Here is a 23,908-nt window from a genome sequence, read left to right as displayed (position 1 = left end):
AGAAAAAAAAAATCTAAAAATACGAAAATAATTAAGGTTTTGAATTTCTAAAATATGAAAAAGGATTTTCATATATCACGTCTATTATGTACTTCGTGTAAATATAAAAACTATATAAAAATTAAAATCATAATTAAATTAAATTAAGAAAGAATGATCATAAGTTATATTTTATAATAGATTATATAAATATTGTATTATATATGCAAATGTGATTGTGAATGCATATCTGATACTCACGCTGAAGTCTGAAGAAAATTGAATTCTTATTCCCTTTATGATTGTTTGTCATCGTTGATTGTTTGCCTTGTCTCAAAGAAGACACACTGTATTCATGCATATAGCCAATATCTTTTCTTCTATATGTGGTCAGACTCTTCTTCGACTCATCCGTGCTCTAACATCCTCTTTCTATTCCTCATTCTTTTCCTTTTATATCATCTAAAATTGAATCGATAAGAACATCGATGTGTAAACTTTCTTTTATTTATCTTTCGAAGAAAATTAATTAAATAAATTAATTCGTCGTAAGATTAATAGAATAAATTTTATTTTACCGAATGAAATAACATATATATACACAAATAAATATATACAAAAAATATGTATATATAAATACGTACAATATAAAGAAAATATGCAAAAATATGTAAAATATGCAAAATATGCAACATAAAAATATTTTTGGAATTATTTAATCATGACAAATTTCTGTCTAAATGGTTTATCTATTTTTATAAAAAATATGCACTTATATAAATATCAGCAGTTTAATAAGATAATAATATGACAATTATCTTATTATCTTAATAATAAGATAAAGTGATAATAAAAATAATAATAAAATCTTTAAATAAAAAAAAATTAAATTTGAAAATATTTAAAAGTTGGAATTTTATAATATATATAATGTATTTTTCAATAGGATAACAATAGAGTGAAAACTTTTATAGATAAAAAGATAACTAGCTTCTTGCATAGTAGATGATTTCTTGAAAAAAACATTGATTTTCTCTTATATCAAGAAAAAAGAAAAAAAGATATTTAAAATAAAAAAATAAAAATAAGAAACTATTAACACGTGCATTTATGTTAAGTAATTGATAAATAAGCATTGACTCTAATTTTGCATATCATAATTAAATTTATTTAGAACTAACTTATTATGCACTAAAAACAAAAATACTATTATGAGACAAACATTGACTCTACTGACCACATTGCTCATTGAATACAAACATCTTTTAAGAATAAAATGCAGGAGAAGCTGTCTCTTGAAAGCTGTTATAAAATGTAAAATAATTTTTTTCTTAAAAATAGTATTTATTGAAGTTTTGGAATAATAAAAATGAAATTATATTCAATAAGAAACTTAAACTTCAATAAGAAAATAAAGAATTGAATTCTAATAAGATTCAATAAGAATTCTAATAATAATAAACATTGAAATTCTATTCAAAAACATTGAATACAAAAGATTGAAATTTAGATTGATTTTTTTTATTGAAATTTTCTTTGCATGATCAATAATTATTTATTCTAATTATCTATTATCTTAAGAGAAAGACTGATTCTATTTTTCACACACCGAATATAATAAAATGTTATATTCTATATAATATATGTATGTATAAAATATAATGTTATATTCTGTAATAATATTTTATTTATTTGCCATATAATATGTCATATAATATAATATTTATGTCATATTATAGAAATATTTGAAAATGTTTACAAGTTTACAAGAAAATTTACAAGAAAAATAACAAATTATAGATCATTTCAAAATCTTTCCTATTATCTTCAAATTTTCAATTATTAATGTAAGTAATCAAATTATGAATTATATAAAAAATGATATCTATATATTATGTAACTTAATAATTAATAATTTAATAAAAAAATGCAGAAGTGCTTACCATTTTTACAATAAAAATATTTATTTATTTATATTATTTATATTTTATTTAATTATATTTTTTTTTTCTTTATGTAAAATATATCATGACATCCATATTGAAAATTTTTTCCAACCTAAAGTAATCTCAACAATCAATTATTATGCATAAAAATTGAATCTTTAAAATAAATATATACACAAATATACAAATATATACATATATATATATACATATATACATATATGTGCAATGAAAGAATAATATGTATGCAAAAAATTAAGCTAATTGTATTGAAATAATCTAGTTCTATTTTCATAAAAATTCATAATACAAATTAATATACTGATCAAATAAACTAATCAAATAAACAAATAAAAAAAAAATAAATTCATTAGAGAATTATCAATAATATTCCATAAATAATTGAATAAACATGTATTTATAAAACAATAGTATAAAAAGTAAAAGAAAATAAATATTAAATAAATATTACCAAATAGATAAAGCACACTTGAAGAAATTCTAATCGTCACGAATGTCAACAGTAGAATGAAATTTAGCGTAACTAATTCGATGTATCGAATTTCAAAACAGAAAGAGAATATGCTCAACAATTCGACAAATTGAACATACAGAATATAATACAATAACGAACCACCAATTTTCTGAAAGATTGAATTATAAAAATGTTTTCAGTTTTGAAACTGATCATAAAATCAAAAGAAACAAATAATATTATATTAATTAATATAATAATATTATAAATAATATTATAGCAATAGTATCGGAAAAAATACATACATGAAAACATATATATAGATATATATATATATTTAAAATATATATGTACACGTAAAATATATATATATATAAAATATATATATACGTAAAATTTATATATGTATACACAAAATATACATATACGTAAAATATATATATACGAAGATACGTGAAATATTATATTGATTGTAATCTAACAATTTTATGTCAATAAAAAGAAATTTATAATTATATTTCTTTAAAATAAATCTCATCATATTTGTGAAAAATGGATTACATCTTCACTTACATTTTTCAAGCCATCTTGTCTTCGAAGTTCCAATGAAATGATAATTGATCTTTATCCTTCGTCATCTTCATCAAAAATCTTCAATTCTGCTATAATAATGATTAAACAAATGCATATTATACAAAACTTATTAAAACTTATTGTTAAATATAAATAATAATTATAATATCATATCCTATCGGTAAGAATTTTAAGTATTTCGCACTTCAGAACAAAACGTGACCAGCCGGCACCACGATTTTCAACTATGAACTACTGCCATGCGCATTATGATGCGCACTGACTCGTTTCGTTACTGGGCCTTTTTGATTAGTTGAAGCGATGTGGTTTACTTCAATTTATTTTTATTCATTTTAATTTTACGCGCGAAAATCGAATATATAATATCGAATTATAAATATTCATTATTTAATTATAAATACATCATAATCTTACAAACATATGTCAATTGAAAATATAATAAAAATAAATTATTTAATTTAATTTATTATAAAAATTATCCATTTGTAAAATTAAACATTTAAAGTAAAAATTGAAAATTTGAAAAAAATATATTATGAAACAGAAGTTAATGTAAAGTATATCTAAATTACAAAGTATAACAGAAAAAGAATAAAGAGAATTCTTGTACATAATAGAAGATAAATGTTAAATTAAAAAAGATGCCGAAAAATAAATTAAAAAATTTATATAAATATTAATATAATTTAATATTAATATAAAAATTATATAAAATAAATAAAATATACAATAAAGTATATAAATTTTTATATTAATTTCAATTTTTTATTCTTATACCATACATAGATCATTTTTAAAAAATCACCCATATCATTTACATTAAAAAATAAAGTTAAGTTTCACATCATTCAACATTACTCAATCATAAAATTTTTAAATATTTTAGTCTAGATCTTAATACAAAAATCTAAAATCTAAAAAAATACGAAATTAAAATCTAAAATAAAGAAAAAATCTAAAAATACGAAAATAATTAAGGTTTTGAATTTCTAAAATATGAAAAAGGATTTTCATATATCACGTCTATTATGTACTTCGTGTAAATATAAAAACTATATAAAAATTAAAATCATAATTAAATTAAATTAAGAAAGAATGATCATAAGTTATATTTTATAATAGATTATATAAATATTGTATTATATATGCAAATGTGATTGTGAATGCATATCTGATACTCACGCTGAAGTCTGAAGAAAATTGAATTCTTATTCCCTTTATGATTGTTTGTCATCGTTGATTGTTTGCCTTGTCTCAAAGAAGACACACTGTATTCATGCATATAGCCAATATCTTTTCTTCTATATGTGGTCAGACTCTTCTTCGACTCATCCGTGCTCTAACATCCTCTTTCTATTCCTCATTCTTTTCCTTTTATATCATCTAAAATTGAATCGATAAGAACATCGATGTGTAAACTTTCTTTTATTTATCTTTCGAAGAAAATTAATTAAATAAATTAATTCGTCGTAAGATTAATAAAATAAATTTTATTTTACCGAATGAAATAACATATATACACAAATAAATATATACAAAAAGTATGTATATATAAATACGTACAATATAAAGAAAATATGCAAAAATATGTAAAATATGCAAAATATGCAACATAAAAAATATTTTTGGAATTATTTAATCATGACAAATTTCTGTCTAAATGGTTTATCTATTTTTTATAAAAAATATGCACTTATATAAATATCAGCAGTTTAATAAGATAATAATATGACAATTATCTTATTATCTTAATAATAAGATAAAGTGATAATAAAAATAATAATAAAATCTTTAAATAAAAAAAAATTAAATTTGAAAATATTTAAAAGTTGGAATTTTATAATATATATAATGTATTTTTCAATAGGATAACAATAGAGTGAAAACTTTTATAGATAAAAAGATAACTAGCTTCTTGCATAGTAGATGATTTCTTGAAAAAAACATTGATTTTCTCTTATATCAAGAAAAAAGAAAAAAAGATATTTAAAATAAAAAAATAAAAATAAGAAACTATTAACATGTGCATTTATGTTAAGTAATTGATAAATAAGCATTGACTCTAATTTTGCATATCATAATTAAATTTATTTAGAACTAACTTATTATGCACTAAAAAACAAAAAATACTATTATGAGACAAACATTGACTCTACTGACCACATTGCTCATTGAATACAAACATCTTTTAAGAATAAAATGCAGGAGAAGCTGTCTCTTGAAAGCTGTTATAAAATGTAAAATAATTTTTTTCTTAAAAATAGTATTTATTGAAGTTTTGGAATAATAAAAAATGAAATTATATTCAATAAGAAACTTAAACTTCAATAAGAAAATAAAGAATTGAATTCTAATAAGATTCAATAAGAATTCTAATAATAATAAACATTGAAATTCTATTCAAAAACATTGAATACAAAAGATTGAAATTTAGATTGATTTTTTTTATTGAAATTTTCTTTGCATGATCAATAATTATTTATTCTAATTATCTATTATCTTAAGAGAAAGACTGATTCTATTTTTCACACACCGAATATAATAAAATGTTATATTCTATATAATATATGTATGTATAAAATATAATGTTATATTCTGTAATAATATTTTATTTATTTGCCATATAATATGTCATATAATATAATATTTATGTCATATTATAGAAATATTTGAAAATGTTTACAAGTTTACAAGAAAATTTACAAGAAAAATAACAAATTATAGATCATTTCAAAATCTTTCCTATTATCTTCAAATTTTCAATTATTAATGTAAGTAATCAAATTATGAATTATATAAAAAATGATATCTATATATTATGTAACTTAATAATTAATAATTTAATAAAAAAATGCAGAAGTGCTTACCATTTTTTACAATAAAAATATTTATTTATTTATATTATTTATATTTTAAATATTTATTTATATTTTTTTCCTTTATGTAAAATATATCATGACATCCATATTGAAAATTTTTTCCAACCTAAAGTAATCTCAACAATCAATTATTATGCATAAAAATTGAATCTTTAAAATAAATATATATACAAATATATACATATATATATATACATATATACATATATGTGCAATGAAAGAATAATATGTATGCAAAAAATTAAGCTAATTGTATTGAAATAATCTAGTTCTATTTTCATAAAAATTCATAATACAAATTAATATACTGATCAAATAAACTAATCAAATAAACAAATAAAAAAAAAAATAAATTCATTAGAGAATTATCAATAATATTCCATAAATAATTGAATAAACATGTATTTATAAAACAATAGTATAAAAAGTAAAAGAAAATAAATATTAAATAAATATTACCAAATAGATAAAGCACACTTGAAGAAATTCTAATCGTCACGAATGTCAACAGTAGAATGAAATTTAGCGTAACTAATTCGATGTATCGAATTTCAAAACAGAAAGAGAATATGCTCAACAATTCGACAAATTGAACATACAGAATATAATACAATAACGAACCACCAATTTTCTGAAAGATTGAATTATAAAAAATGTTTTCAGTTTTGAAACTGATCATAAAATCAAAAGAAACAAATAATATTATATTAATTAATATAATAATATTATAAATAATATTATAGCAATAGTATCGGAAAAAATACATACATGAAAACATATATATAGATATATATATATATATTTAAAATATATATGTACACGTAAAATATATATATATATAAAATATATATATACGTAAAATTTATATATGTATACACAAAATATACATATACGTAAAATATATATATACGAAGATACGTGAAATATTATATTGATTGTAATCTAACAATTTTATGTCAATAAAAAGAAATTTATAATTATATTTCTTTAAAATAAATCTCATCATATTTGTGAAAAATGGATTACATCTTCACTTATATTATATTTTTCAAGCCATCTTGTCTTCGAAGTTCCAATGAAATGATAATTGATCTTTATCCTTCGTCATCTTCATCAAAAATCTTCAATTCTGCTATAATAATGATCAAACAAATGCATATTATACAAAACTTATTAAAACTTATTGTTAAATATAAATAATAATTATAATATCATATCCTATCGGTAAGAATTTTAAGTATTTCGCACTTCAGAACAAAACGTGACCAGCCGGCACCACGATTTTCAACTATGAACTACTGCCATGCGCATTATGATGCGCACTGACTCGTTTCGTTACTGGGCCTTTTTGATTAGTTGAAGCGATGTGGTTTACTTCAATTTATTTTTATTCATTTTAATTTTACGCGCGAAAATCGAATATATAATATCGAATTATAAATATTCATTATTTAATTATAAATACATCATAATCTTACAAACATATGTCAATTGAAAATATAATAAAAATAAATTATTTAATTTAATTTATTATAAAAATTATCCATTTGTAAAATTAAACATTTAAAGTAAAAATTGAAAATTTGAAAAAAATATATTATGAAACAGAAGTTAATGTAAAGTATATCTAAATTACAAAGTATAACAGAAAAAGAATAAAGAGAATTCTTGTACATAATAGAAGATAAATGTTAAATTAAAAAGATGCCGAAAAATAAATTAAAAAATTTTATATAAATATTAATATAATTTAATATTAATATAAAAATTATATAAAATAAATAAAATATACAATAAAGTATATAAATTTTTATATTAATTTCAATTTTTTATTCTTATACCATACATAGATCATTTTAAAAAAATCACCCATATCATTTACATTAAAAATAAAGTTAAGTTTCACATCATTCAACATTACTCAATCATAAAATTTTTAAATATTTTAGTCTAGATCTTAATACAAAAATCTAAAATCTAAAAAAATACGAAATTAAAATCTAAAATAAAGAAAAAAAAAATCTAAAAATACGAAAATAATTAAGGTTTTGAATTTCTAAAATATGAAAAAGGATTTTCATATATCACGTCTATTATGTACTTCGTGTAAATATAAAAACTATATAAAAATTAAAATCATAATTAAATTAAATTAAGAAAGAATGATCATAAGTTATATTTTATAATAGATTATATAAATATTGTATTATATATGCAAATGTGATTGTGAATGCATATCTGATACTCACGCTGAAGTCTGAAGAAAATTGAATTCTTATTCCCTTTATGATTGTTTGTCATCGTTGATTGTTTGCCTTGTCTCAAAGAAGACACACTGTATTCATGCATATAGCCAATATCTTTTCTTCTATATGTGGTCAGACTCTTCTTCGACTCATCCGTGCTCTAACATCCTCTTTCTATTCCTCATTCTTTTCCTTTTATATCATCTAAAATTGAATCGATAAGAACATCGATGTGTAAACTTTCTTTTATTTATCTTTCGAAGAAAATTAATTAATTCGTCGTAAGATTAATAAAATAAATTTTATTTTACCGAATGAAATAACATATATATACACAAATAAATATATACAAAAAATATGTATATATAAATACGTACAATATAAAGAAAATATGCAAAAATATGTAAAATATGCAAAATATGCAACATAAAAATATTTTTGGAATTATTTAATCATGACAAATTTCTGTCTAAATGGTTTATCTATTTTTATAAAAATATGCACTTATATAAATATCAGCAGTTTAATAAGATAATAATATGACAATTATCTTATTATCTTAATAATAAGATAAAGTGATAATAAAAATAATAATAAAATCTTTAAATAAAAAAATTAAATTTGAAAATATTTAAAAGTTGGAATTTTATAATATATATAATGTATTTTTCAATAGGATAACAATAGAGTGAAAACTTTTATAGATAAAAAGATAACTAGCTTCTTGCATAGTAGATGATTTCTTGAAAAAAACATTGATTTTCTCTTATATCAAGAAAAAGAAAAAAAGATATTTAAAATAAAAAAATAAAAATAAGAAACTATTAACATGTGCATTTATGTTAAGTAATTGATAAATAAGCATTGACTCTAATTTTGCATATCATAATTAAATTTATTTAGAACTAACTTATTATGCACTAAAAAACAAAAATACTATTATGAGACAAACATTGACTCTACTGACCACATTGCTCATTGAATACAAACATTTTAAGAATAAAATGCAGGAGAAGCTGTCTCTTGAAAGCTGTTATAAAATGTAAAATAATTTTTTTCTTAAAAATAGTATTTATTGAAGTTTTGGAATAATAAAAATGAAATTATATTCAATAAGAAACTTAAACTTCAATAAGAAAATAAAGAATTGAATTCTAATAAGATTCTAATAATTCTAATAATAATAAACATTGAAATTCTATTCAAAAACATTGAATACAAAAGATTGAAATTTAGATTGATTTTTTTTATTGAAATTTTCTTTGCATGATCAATAATTATTTATTCTAATTATCTATTATCTTAAGAGAAAGACTGATTCTATTTTTCACACACCGAATATAATAAAATGTTATATTCTATATAATATATGTATGTATAAAATATAATGTTATATTCTGTAATAATATTTTATTTATGCCATATAATATGTCATATAATATAATATTTATGTCATATTATAGAAATATTTGAAAATGTTTACAAGTTTACAAGAAAATTTACAAGAAAAATAACAAATTATAGATCATTTCAAAATCTTTCCTATTATCTTCAAATTTTCAATTATTAATGTAAGTAATCAAATTATGAATTATATAAAAAATGATATCTATATATTATGTAACTTAATAATTAATAATTTAATAAAAAAATGCAGAAGTGCTTACCATTTTATAGTGCTTACCATTACAATAAAAATATTTATTTATATTTTTTTCCTTTATGTAAAATATATCATGACATCCATATTGAAAATTTTTTCCAACCTAAAGTAATCTCAACAATCAATTATTATGCATAAAAATTGAATCTTTAAAATAAATATATACACAAATATACAAATATATATACATATATGTGCAATGAAAGAATAATATGTATGCAAAAAATTAAGCTAATTGTATTGAAATAATCTAGTTCTATTTTCATAAAAATTCATAATACAAATTAATATACTGATCAAATAAACTAATCAAATAAACAAATAAAAAAAAAATAAATTCATTAGAGAATTATCAATAATATTCCATAAATAATTGAATAAACATGTATTTATAAAACAATAGTATAAAAAGTAAAAGAAAATAAATATTAAATAAATATTACCAAATAGATAAAGCACACTTGAAGAAATTCTAATCGTCACGAATGTCAACAGTAGAATGAAATTTAGCGTAACTAATTCGTTGTATCGAATTTCAAAACAGAAAGAGAATATGCTCAACAATTCGACAAATTGAACATACAGAATATAATACAATAACGAACCACCAATTTTCTGAAAGATTGAATTATAAAAAATGTTTTCAGTTTTGAAACTGATCATAAAATCAAAAGAAACAAATAATATTATATTAATTAATATAATAATATTATAAATAATATTATAGCAATAGTATCGGAAAAAATACATACATGAAAACATATATATACATATATATATATATATATTTAAAATATATATGTATACGTAAAATATATATATATAAAACATATATATACGTAAAATTTATAAATATATATATATATATATATACACAAAATATACATATACGTAAAATATATATATACGAAGATACGTGAAATATTATATTGATTATAATCTAACAATTTTATGTCAATAAAAAGAAATTTATAATTATATTTCTTTAAAATAAATCTCATCATATTTGTGAAAAATGGATTACATCTTCACTTACATTTTTCAAGCCATCTTGTCTTCGAAGTTCCAATGAAATGATAATTGATCTTTATCCTTCGTCATCTTCATCAAAAATCTTCAATTCTGCTATAATAATGATTAAACAAATGCATATTATACAAAACTTATTAAAACTTATTGTTAAATATAAATAATAATTATAATATCATATCCTATCGGTAAGAATTTTAAGTATTTCGCACTTCAGAACAAAACGTGACCAACCGCCACCACGATTTTCAACCATAAACTACTGCCATGCGCATTATGATGCGCACTATGATGCGCACTGACTCGTTTCGTTACTGGGCCTTTTTATTGTTGATTAGTTGAAGCGATGTGGTTTACTTCAATTTATTTTTATTCATTTTAATTTTACGCGCGAAAATCGAATATATATATTATAAATATTCATTATTTAATTATAAATACATCATAATCTTACAAACATATGTCAATTGAAAATATAATAAAAATAAATTATTTAATTTAATTTATTATAAAAATTATCCATTTGTAAAATTAAACATTTAAAGTAAAAATTGAAAATTTGAAAAAAATATATTATGAAACAGAAGTTAATGTAAAGTATATCTAAATTACAAAGTATAACAGAAAAAGAATAAAGAGAATTCTTGTACATAATAGAAGATAAATGTTAAATTAAAAAAGATGCCGAAAAATAAATTAAAAAATTTTATATAAATATTAATATAATTTAATATTAATATAAAAATTATATAAAATAAATAAAATATACAATAAAGTATATAAATTTTTATATTAATTTCAATTTTTTATTCTTATATCATACATAGATCATTTTAAAAAAATCACCCATATCATTTACATTAAAAAATAAAGTTAAATTTCACATCATTCAACATTAATCAATCATAAAATTTTTAAATATTTTAGTCTAGATCTTAATACAAAAATCTAAAATCTAAAAAAATACGAAATTAAAATCTAAAATAAAGAAAAAAAAATCTAAAAATACGAAAATAATTAAGGTTTTGAATTTCTAAAATATGAAAAAGGATTTTCATATATCACGTCTATTATGTACTTCGTGTAAATATAAAAACTATATAAAAATTAAAATCATAATTAAATTAAATTAAGAAAGAATGATCATAAGTTATATTTTATAATAGATTATATAAATATTGTATTATATATGCAAATGTGATTGTGAATGCATATCTGATACTCACGCTGAAGTCTGAAGAAAATTGAATTCTTATTCCCTTTATGATTGTTTGTCATCGTTGATTGTTTGCCTTGTCTCAAAGAAGACACACTGTATTCATGCATATAGCCAATATCTTTTCTTCTATATGTGGTCAGACTCTTCTTCGACTCATCCGTGCTCTAACATCCTCTTTCTATTCCTCATTCTTTTCCTTTTATATCATCTAAAATTGAATCGATAAGAACATCGATGTGTAAACTTTCTTTTATTTATCTTTCGAAGACATCAATTAATTCGTCGTAAGATTAATAAAATAAATTTTATTTTACGGAATGAAATAACATATATACACAAATAAATATATACAAAAAATATGTATATATAAATACGTACAATATAAAGAAAATATGCAAAAATATGTAAAATATGCAAAATATGCAACATAAAAAATATTTTTGGAATTATTTAATCATGACAAATTTCTGTCTAAATGGTTTATCTATTTTTTATAAAAAATATGCACTTATATAAATATCAGCAGTTTAATAAGATAATAATATGACAATCTATTATCTTAATAATAAGATAAAGTGATAATAAAAATAATAATAAAATCTTTAAATAAGAAAAAATTAAATTTGAAAATATTTAAAAGTTGGAATTTTATAATATATATAATGTATTTTTCAATAGGATAACAATAGAGTGAAAACTTTTATAGATAAAAAGATAACTAGCTTCTTGCATAGTAGATGATTTCTTGAAAAAAACATTGATTTTCTCTTATATCAAGAAAAAAGAAAAAAAAGATATTTAAAATAAAAAAATAAAAATAAGAAACTATTAACATGTGCATTTATGTTAAGTAATTGATAAATAAGCATTGACTCTAATTTTGCATATCATAATTAAATTTATTTAGAACTATTATGCACTAAAAAACAAAAAATACTATTATGAGACAAACATTGACTCTACTGACCACATTGCTCATGAATACAAACATTTTTTAAGAATAAAATGCAGGAGAAGCTGTCTCTTGAAAGCTGTTATCAAATGTAAAATAATTTTTTTCTTAAAAATAGTATTTATTGAAGTTTTGGAATAATAAAAAATGAAATTATATTCAATAAGAAACTTAAACTTCAATAAGAAAATAAAGAATTGAATTTTTCTAATAATTCTAATAATAATAATAAACATTGAAATTCTATTCAAAAACATTGAATACAAAAGATTGAAATTTAGATTGATTTTTTTTATTGAAATTTTCTTTGCATGATCAATAATTATTTATTCTAATTATCTATTATCTTAAGAGAAAGATTGATTCTATTTTTCACACACCGAATATAATACAATGTTATATTCTATATAATATATGTATGTATAAAATATAATGTTATATTCTGTAATAATATTTTATTTATGCCATATAATATGTCATATAATATAATATTTATGTCATATTATAGAAATATTTGAAAATGTTTACAAGAAAATTTACAAGAAAAATAACAAATTATAGATCATTTCAAAATCTTTCCTATTATCTTCATATTTTCAATTATTAATATAAGTAATCAAATTATGAATTATATAAAAAATGATATCTATATATTATGTAACTTAACAATTAATAATTTAATTAAAAAATGCAGAAGTGCTTACCATTTTATAGTGCTTACCATTACAATAAAAATATTTATTTATATTTTTTTCCTTTATGTAAAATATATCATGACATCCATATTGAAAATTTCTTCCAACCTAAAGTAATCTCAACAATCAATTATTATGCATAAAAATTGAATCTTTAAAATAAATATATACACAAATATACAAATATATACATATATACATATATGTGCAATGAAAGAATAATATGTATGCAAAAAATTAAGCTAATTGTATTGAAATAATCTAGTTCTATTTTCATAAAAATTCATAATACAAATTAATATACTGATCAAATAAACAAATCAAATAAACAAATAAAAAAAAAATAAATTCATTAGAGAATTATCAATAATATTCCATAAATAATTGAATAAACATGTATTAATAAAACAATAGTATAAAAAGTAAAAGAAAATAAATATTAAATAAATATTACCAAATAGATAAAGCACACTTGAAGAAATTCTAACCGTCACGAATGTCAACAACAGAATGAAATTTCGCGTAACTAATTCGCGTAGGGTATCGAATTTCAAAATAGAAAGAGAATATGCTCAACAATTCGACAAATTGAACATATAGAATATAATACAATAACGAACCATCAATTTTCTGAAAGATTGAATTATAAAAAATGTTTTCAGTTTTGAAACTGATCATAAAATCAAAAGAAACAAATAATATTATATTAATTAATATAATAATATTATAAATAATATTATAGCAATAGTATCGGAAAAAATACATACATGAAAACATATATATACATATATATATATATATATTTAAAATATATATGTATACGTAAAATATATATATATAAAACATATATATACGTAAAATTTATAAATATATATATATATATATACACAAAATATACATATACGTAAAATATATATATACGAAGATACGTGAAATATTATATTGATTGTAATCTAACAATTTTATGTCAATAAAAAGAAATTTATAATTATATTTCTTTAAAATAAATCTCATCATATTTGTGAAAAATGGATTACATCTTCACTTACATTTTTCAAGCCATCTTGTCTTCGAAGTTCCAATGAAATGATAATTGATCTTTATCCTTCGTCATCTTCATCAAAAATCTTCAATTCTGCTATAATAATGATTAAACAAATGCATATTATACAAAACTTATTAAAACTTATTGTTAAATATAAATAATAATTATAATATCATATCCTATCGGTAAGAATTTTAAGTATTTCGCACTTCAGAACAAAACGTGACCAACCGCCACCACGATTTTCAACTATGAACTACTGCCATGCGCATTATGATGCGCACTGACTCGTTTCGTTACTGGGCCTTTTTGATTAGTTGAAGCGATGTGGTTTACTTCAATTTATTTTTATTCATTTTAATTTTACGCGCGAAAATCGAATATATATCGAATTATAAATATTCATTATTTAATTATAAATACATCATAATCTTACAAACATATGTCAATTGAAAATATAATAAAAATAAATTATTTAATTTAATTTATTATAAAAATTATCCATTTGTAAAATTAAACATTTAAAGTAAAAATTGAAAATTTGAAAAAAATATATTATGAAACAGAAGTTAATGTAAAGTATATCTAAATTACAAAGTATAACAGAAAAAGAATAAAGAGAATTCTTGTACATAATAGAAGATAAATGTTAAATTAAAAAAGATGCCGAAAAATAAATTAAAAAATTTTATATAAATATTAATATAATTTAATATTAATATAAAAATTATATAAAATAAATAAAATATACAATAAAGTATATAAATTTTTATATTAATTTCAATTTTTTATTCTTATACCATACATAGATCATTTTAAAAAAATCACCCATATCATTTACATTAAAAAATAAAGTTAAGTTTCACATCATTCAACATTACTCAATCATAAAATTTTTAAATATTTTAGTCTAGATCTTAATACAAAAATCTAAAATCTAAAAAAATACGAAATTAAAATCTAAAATAAAGAAAAAAAAAATCTAAAAATACGAAAATAATTAAGGTTTTGAATTTCTAAAATATGAAAAAGGATTTTCATATATCACGTCTATTATGTACTTCGTGTAAATATAAAAACTATATAAAAATTAAAATCATAATTAAATTAAATTAAGAAAGAATGATCATAAGTTATATTTTATAATAGATTATATAAATATTGTATTATATATGCAAATGTGATTGTGAATGCATATCTGATACTCACGCTGAAGTCTGAAGAAAATTGAATTCTTATTCCCTTTATGATTGTTTGTCATCGTTGATTGTTTGCCTTGTCTCAAAGAAGACACACTGTATTCATGCATATAGCCAATATCTTTTCTTCTATATGTGGTCAGACTCTTCTTCGACTCATCCGTGCTCTAACATCCTCTTTCTATTCCTCATTCTTTTCCTTTTATATCATCTAAAATTGAATCGATAAGAACATCGATGTGTAAACTTTCTTTTATTTATCTTTCGAAGACATAAATTAATTCGTCGTAAGATTAATAAAATAAATTTTATTTTACCGAATGAAATAATATATATTTATATAAGACAGAAGGGGTTTGGTTGATAATCGGTGTGACGAGATGCAGTCAAAAATGGTTTAATTTTTTATAAGTGCGTTTTTTCGTGAATTTCATTTCACCAAACATTCATTTCAACCATATATCACCCGTTTTATACGTAAATTTTACACCCATGAAATGGTATCGTAAATATTTCTCGCTAATCATTTCGGCGAAATGGAAGTTTAAATATTAAGCTATGATCCTGTGTATGCACGAACGACGCGATACAGCTTTGTCGTTCACAATGCAAAATACAGTTTATATAGTACTTCCATCTTATTTCGTATGACAACAATAAAACTTTCGAAAAGAATGTTCATCTGTTAAAAGATTATCCAAAGAAAGGATGTTGCAAATAAGTCGAATCTGGATGATAATTCCACTTTCCAGTTTTCATCTTTCCGTCAAAGAATAGTTGGAACTGGAGTTTTTTTTGTGACGTAACTTTGCAACCTTATATTTTTATGGGGAAAAATCGGTTTATTTCTCTTCCAGAAGAAGTTCATTGTTATATTAACTTTTGATGCGTAAGTTTGGAAGCAAAAATTAAATTTGAAACTTTGTGTTTGAGAATATATATACTTTATTATTTCTAATATAATGAATTTAATATATATGAAAATAAATCTACATGTACTTCAAATCTCAGTAATTTAGTATTTGAAACTGAAATAAAAAATAAATATTTTCATTGATTTATTCATTTTTTATTGAAATAGTTTATTCCCCATTTTAATCAATAATATAATCTGTTTATTGAATTTATTTTATTATTTTGTTTATTATTTTATCATTTATGATTTATTTGAGATATTTTAAAATTTTTAAATTTAATTTTTAATTATATTGATATATGGAATTATACATGGAAAATATAATATTTATATTGATATATGAGAGGATATTTCTAATAATAGTAAATAAACAAATAGTTATAAAATGTATTGTTGCTTTTCTGTATAGAATATTATATTCTATACATTTAATATAATTTATACAATAAATTTCTTTATTAATTATTGAATATTAAAAAAAAAAGATACCGTTTAAAATACATATATATATATATATTTATATATACATATATATATATATATTTATACAGAGTCATTAGAATGTGATATTGAAAAACCATCATAAAATTAATTCAAATCATTGAAAATAAAACAAAATATATAATAAAACATAATTATCATTTAAACTATATAATGCTTATAATGCAATTAAAAAAATATTGTATGCAGATTTATTATTCTTGCAATGACATACCACAATTTTTTATCATAATATTAATTTTTTATACAGTAAATTATTCTTCTTACCATATTACAAAATTTTTGTAAACATAAAATTTATATTAACATTCTGTAAAAAATTTAATTTTATAATCCTATAATTATTATAATAAATTTTAAGAATTTATTTATCTGTTGATGGTTTCAGCACTATGTCATTATTAAAAGAAGCGAAAAATATCTCTATTATTATTACATGAACTGCATAAATATCATATTTATTTATACGTAATAACAGATGAAAAAATTCACCGGATATTCAATTACATTTTTTAACATTTTTTAACATTTTTTAACATATATACAATCTTTAACTCATATTTCAAAAAATCTTCAGAAAAGAACAAATTATAAAAAGAAAATTTAATCTTTAAAACTCAGTCATATGATCATAGTATTTTGTAACTCGAGTACTGATATACGTGAAGTATAAAATTAGGAAAGAAAAAAAAAAAGAAAAGAAAGAAAAAAAGAAAGATAATCCGTCAGAAAAGAAAAAGCTATCGTAACAAGATGACGAGTTCTTCCCTTTTGACGGAGATCCACGAGAAATATTCGAAACGCGCGCGCAGGACGAAAGTTGTAACGAGCAAGACGAAACTTTGGTAATTCTCCTTTAATGATTTCTTAAGAAAGTTTCTGTCAAAAAGCCGCGCGCAGGTTTGATTCGAGTTCGGGGATGAGAAGTGAAATTATGCAAGCAAAGAAGGAAAGAGTGAAAAATATTTTGCAGCCGGAAGCTGAATGGCTAAAGGGCGCTGGTCGTTTCATTAAAGCCGTCGTTTGTTAAACTGTTAATCACTCTTAAATTGTTTACGCGGTCCACGGTAAGCGTGGAGACGGCCAATTAGATCTTCGAGGTTCCACCGTCTATGGGAGAAAACTTAAGTGAATTACGTACGAGAATTGCGAGATAATTAGTAGCAGTTCAAGAAGTTTTATCTAATTAAATAAATTAAATTATCTAATTAATTCTTATCGAAGTTACCTCGAAGCAAGACGAGGTAGTTTTCGCCACGAGCGAAACCTTTAGTCCATTGAAATGTTAACATAAATAGTTCTTACCATTCATCTGCATTGTTTCTATATATATTTTTTTTTTGATAAGAATTTAAAATAACTAAAATAATTTTTATCCGTTATCAGCAATGATAGTTTCTAGAAAATAGAAAATATGAATAATTTTTTTTCTAGATTTATTAAAAAAATACAGAATCGCAATTAAATTTTCATAAATATTGTTTAAAAATTAAATTTTTAATCAAAACAAATTTTATTTCACTCATCTTCGCTTATTTTGCTATTTTTTATTAATTTGTATAGTATATATTAAGTATTAATAATATAGAATATTAAATTATAATTGTTATTAAAATTAAAATTGTTTATAATAGAAGATTCAAACAACGAATTATAATTTAATTTTTCTTATATTACGTATAAATTTTTTAATTATAATATACATTTATTTAATTTTATATTATTTATGTAGCAACTATAGATTTCAATGTAAAAATGATACATATTTATATTTAGAGAATCGATTTGAAAAAATGAAATAAAAATAATCTATTTAATAACGTATTTTAATTTTATTAAATGTTTTTTATATATTATTTTACTTCTTTATTTATTTATTATTATTTATTGTTTTACTTTTTTATTTATTATTTTATTTTTGAATCTATATAAAAAATCTTGTATGAATGTTTATTATTAATTTGCGAATTATCACTTTGTCATCATGTAAACATTATTTCATGTACAATAAAATATTTTTATTTTATTTTTGATTAATTTAATCCACGTTCACAGTTTCACTTATTTAATGTCAATTATTTCAAATTGTGCAATATATTATTTGATAGCGTGAAACCGAAATACAAATAAATCGCGGATTCTCTTTTTTATTGAAGTTTTAAATAGCAAATCCTTTAAATTGTATTACATCTTTTGACATAAAATCATTATTTTAAAAAATTTCTAAAAAGATTTTTAAACAAAAATAAGTTGAAAGGAAAACAATAGAGAATTTTTATTTTAGAGAAACAAAAGGTAGTCTCTCGATAAAAAGCGAGAGATTTTTCCCATTTTTCTTTCCAGCTCTTGCATTCAACTTTAGAAAAAGTTCTAACGGGGAAAAAAAAGACATTTCCTTGAAATATAACAAACTACAAGAAATTTGAGAAAATATTCAAACAAAATTATATAAGCTGCACGTATGAAATGGATGAGAATATAGAACTAGTCAAAACTTAAAGAAAAGTTTTCGTAAAGATATATCGTGCGCACTACAAAGCATATCAAACATGGACTGTGAAATTGCAAATCCTTTTACGACTTCTAACAAAAACTTTGCTAACCATCACTAGAAATTGTCGTAAAGAATTGAAAAAAAAAGAAACGGAATTCACGAAAAATTCGATTGAATTTTATTTTTTCAAAAATAACATCAATGCAATTTCGTTATTCTTGATTATTGTTTTATAATAAACTATTTTTCTTCAATTATTCTTAGTATCACCTTGATTCTATTCATATTATGAATTATAAATTATAAATTCAATTTTACACATTTTTTAATTTTCTTTTTTTAAATTTTTTTCTACGCAAAAATTTTCAATACTTTCTAACTGATTACATAAGTTCAAAAAATTATGATTACCTTGATATTTAGTATTCATTTATTCATTCAATCACATGATATTTCTCTTTTCTGTAAATTCGATCTCTAACAATGAAACCTTCTTTACGTTATTTTAATGACGCGAACGATTTTTTTCTAATAAATTTCATCGGCTTATAAGTTTCGAAAAAATGCGTGAAATCGATGAATCGCGCATTTCGCGGATCGTATGATGAACCTGTCGATTGGTGAATTATGTAATTAGCAACGAAAGATAAACACTATTTACATTTCACGATAATCCATTGACAAAAACAAAACGAAATTCTATTCATGAGAGAATCATAGTGATCGATCAGCATTGTTATCGCTTTCTGATTCGACCAATTTAAAGGAAAATCTACTGAATCGAATTTTTATAATAAAGATGAATTGTCTGATCTGATTAATCGTGAATATATAAAAGAGAATATTAACAGAATTCTTTCTTATAAAGATGATGGTATTTGAAAAATTGATTCTAGATAATGAAATAGAAAATAAAAAAATATATGTAGATATGTAAAAATAGTGAACGATATTTATTGTTTATAACTTTGTTAAGTTATAAACAATTAAATTTCATGATAGAGATATCTGTGCAAAGATTTTAACACTCCGATAGTTCTACTAAAAAAAAAAAAAATGCAACAATATCACAAAATAGGTCTATTTGTATTGATATATATCTAATATAAAGAAATTAAAATGGAATACTTTAATATATTAAAATCAAAAATACGAAGAACTTGTTAATACATTTCATAGTATAATTCTACTCATAGATGTAAAAGGAAATAAACAAATAAATTTAATTTCAGCGATATATTCTCGTAAAAATTAACTTAAGATTTTAAATATACTTTTAATTTTGTTGTATCAACTGTTGCTATGTAATTAATATATTTTAATCACGTTATTTAAAAAAGAAAAATAATCGTTATTTCTTGAAACAAACAATTAACAAATTTCTTTTTGTTATCTAAAAAGTTTTATTCACATGACGAACAGTTTTCGCATTAAATAAACAAATCACAAATATATGTAAAATATATGTAAAATCAATTATAAACCAACACTTTCGTACCGATAAAATCAGTTGATAAAAGGAACATATTTTTTTATACAAACAAAATAAAATGAACTAATAAAAACTAATAAAATGAACGTATCGTATACATAATAATTCATAGCGTTAACATTATCGCAAGATTAATTTCTCATATTATATAATTTCATATTTCATTCGAAAAAGAATAAACAATGATCAACAGCTTGGACCATAAAATTATATCTCTCGTATAAATTACGAGGTGTCGATCATTTTGTTCTTTGCGCCTGTGGCTTTCCTAAGATTATATTTACTATTATTTCCTAAGATTTCATCTTAATATGTTCGCATAATTAAGACCGTAGTAACACAGAAACCAGACTACATTTCGCGATGTTAAACGTGTTAACTGTCGCATAATTTTCTTTGAAGAACGATTCCATCGCGTGTCGGCATGGGAGACATAATGCACAACATACAACTTTATAAAATTTCTACGAGGGGAAACGTCAGCTCGAACTGCAATTTTTCATGCACCCCTTTAGTGATTGGTAACCGATACAAGCCACGGAACAGAGAAATTGTTACGACCGATATATCGAAGCTTCCGTTGTTCGTTACAAAATAAGTTCGAGACAGTTTTATTAAAGAAAATATATATACGCGTTTGCGATATAGAATTTTATTAAAATTGTTTTATCTTTTCGTTGAATATTTATAATATTAATTGGCATTGTATAAAACGAGATTTTCTTTGGGATTGAAGGGATTTATATTTGATTAATTTAATTTTAATTTTAATTTCGAAAAACATAATTAAAATTGTAAAAAGAGTTGCAGATAATAAATTTAGAAGTTAATGCTACGATATTCTAACATGATATTCCATTCTAATATTTAAATACCATATTTCTAAACTTATAAAGTATTTTTAGTATTTTTCGAAAAAATAAATTAAAATAAATTAAAATAAATATTAAAGTGTTAAATGAAAAATAAATTGTGTAAACACTGAATTTTTATTCCAATTCAAAAGTTAAGAAATACAAGATATTCTAGACTTATAAATATTAAAATGTTTTTATCGTTTAAATTAAAATTCGTACTTTTTCTACTAATTAGATATAAATATTTTCATAAATTAAAACTAAAAAATATCATAGAATACTGGAAAGAATTATAATAAAATAACAATGATAAGAAACAAATCAAGTTCTTTAAAATTTTAATTTACTTTGCGAATAGAATATTTTAAAATTATAAAACTCGTAAATCAGTATTGTTTTACAACAACAAAATATAAAAATAACTATAAAAATTAAACATTCTTTTCACTAGTCCTAAATTTATTCTTACGAAAGATCAATATACGATTAGTTAAGATAAATAAAATACGTTATCGATGAATAATAAAATTTATTGAAGAAATTCGATACATTCGATTCGACATTTTATCGTTACGCATTACTGGTCATATCAAATGTACTCACACGTAGCCAAATTCTATACAATTTTGTTCAATTGTAAATAGGATATAACGCATAACTGAATTTGCGTTATGCTTTATTCGTTCAGGATCATATTTCGCGAAAATGAAACGAGATCGCAATAACACATTCAATTTTTATCGGAGAAAATTGTCGCCAACGCGTAAAATTGAATATTGATGTTAACGTATCGAATTATCCCGATGCATACATGCTCTTTGTAAAATATCAGAATAATTTAATTAATTAAAATAACAGTGAAAAGGAAAAAATTGAAACATCTACGTATGTGTATGTGTGTGTGTGTGTGCGTAATAGTTGGAAAAGATAGAAATTGTTCGATGTGAAATTATACGAATATTCGAAACTATAGCAATAGAATAGTCACAAAGATGAAAAATTTGATTAAGGTTGAAACTGAAGTTTATGAAGGAATGCTAATTTCGCAATGAGTGGAAGACGCGACATGAAACGCGTTCTAACGGCAAATGATTAAAGACACATTAGTGTTTTAGTAGTAATTATACTTGAAAAATTGAAAAAGTGACGTTCTCCATTTATAAAAGAATAAAATAAAATTCAGCAACTTTGAATAGAAAAAAAATTCATAAAAGAAAGAAATGAATTAAAAATTTTCATAATATATTTTTTCTTAAGCTTGATAAAACAAAAAAATAAAGATTATATAAAAGAAACACGATATGTTAAATTTTTGATATTTATGCTTTTTGGTGACTAAAAAAGAATGTTTCATAGGATATAGTAAAAGAAAATTAACTGTTAAACTTTAGAAAAAAACTATTAATTTTAAAAAAAATTTTTTAAATAAATAATAAATTTATATATCTTTTAGAAATCTTTTATATCTTCTATATAATCTTTTATATATATATTCTTATTTTAAGATATTTAAGATATCTTATTATATCTTTTAAATGTTCGAAAAATGGCAGAAGAGCATGTTCAATTCTAAAATTAATATTGAATTAGTTGACAATGAAAATCGAATTCTATAATTCTTTTCAATAATAAATAAATTTCCCTATTATAGATAATTATTTATGTTTTTCAATTATAATAATACTCTTAAAAACTCGCATTACATGATTCTATATAGATTAACACTT

The 23,908-nt window shown here is 20.8% G+C and overlaps 1 long non-coding RNA gene across 31 annotated transcripts in view; it reads right to left on the bottom strand.

Annotated features, from left to right (window-relative positions):
* LOC133666752 (uncharacterized) overlaps positions 1 to 16,266 on the bottom strand; it is a 30,125-nt gene extending 13,859 nt beyond the window's left edge. For 6 of the 31 annotated variants that reach the window (XR_009831307.1, XR_009831308.1, XR_009831316.1 and 3 more), the window contains exons 1-11: positions 15,932 to 16,262; positions 14,727 to 14,815; positions 12,038 to 12,238; positions 10,819 to 10,907; positions 8,123 to 8,323; positions 6,900 to 7,005; positions 6,333 to 6,504; positions 5,862 to 5,979; positions 4,177 to 4,377; positions 2,974 to 3,062; positions 241 to 441 (exon numbers count right to left, since the gene is read on the bottom strand). This is a non-coding gene — a long non-coding RNA (uncharacterized LOC133666752). Of the gene's footprint in view, positions 1 to 240; positions 442 to 2,397; positions 2,570 to 2,973; positions 3,063 to 4,176; positions 4,378 to 5,861; positions 5,980 to 6,332; positions 6,505 to 6,899; positions 7,006 to 8,122; positions 8,324 to 10,818; positions 10,908 to 12,037; positions 12,239 to 13,703; positions 13,786 to 14,726; positions 14,816 to 15,931 lie in introns of all 31 variants that reach the window. The other 25 variants (XR_009831303.1, XR_009831314.1, XR_009831313.1 and 22 more) reach the window with 16 other exon arrangements.
* Positions 16,267 to 23,908: the final 7,642 nt, after the last annotated feature.

Source organism: Apis cerana, linkage group LG10, assembly GCF_029169275.1.
Source record: "Apis cerana isolate GH-2021 linkage group LG10, AcerK_1.0, whole genome shotgun sequence".
NCBI classification, from domain to species: domain Eukaryota; kingdom Metazoa; phylum Arthropoda; class Insecta; order Hymenoptera; family Apidae; genus Apis; species Apis cerana.
This window is presented reverse-complemented; position numbering and strand designations above follow the sequence as displayed.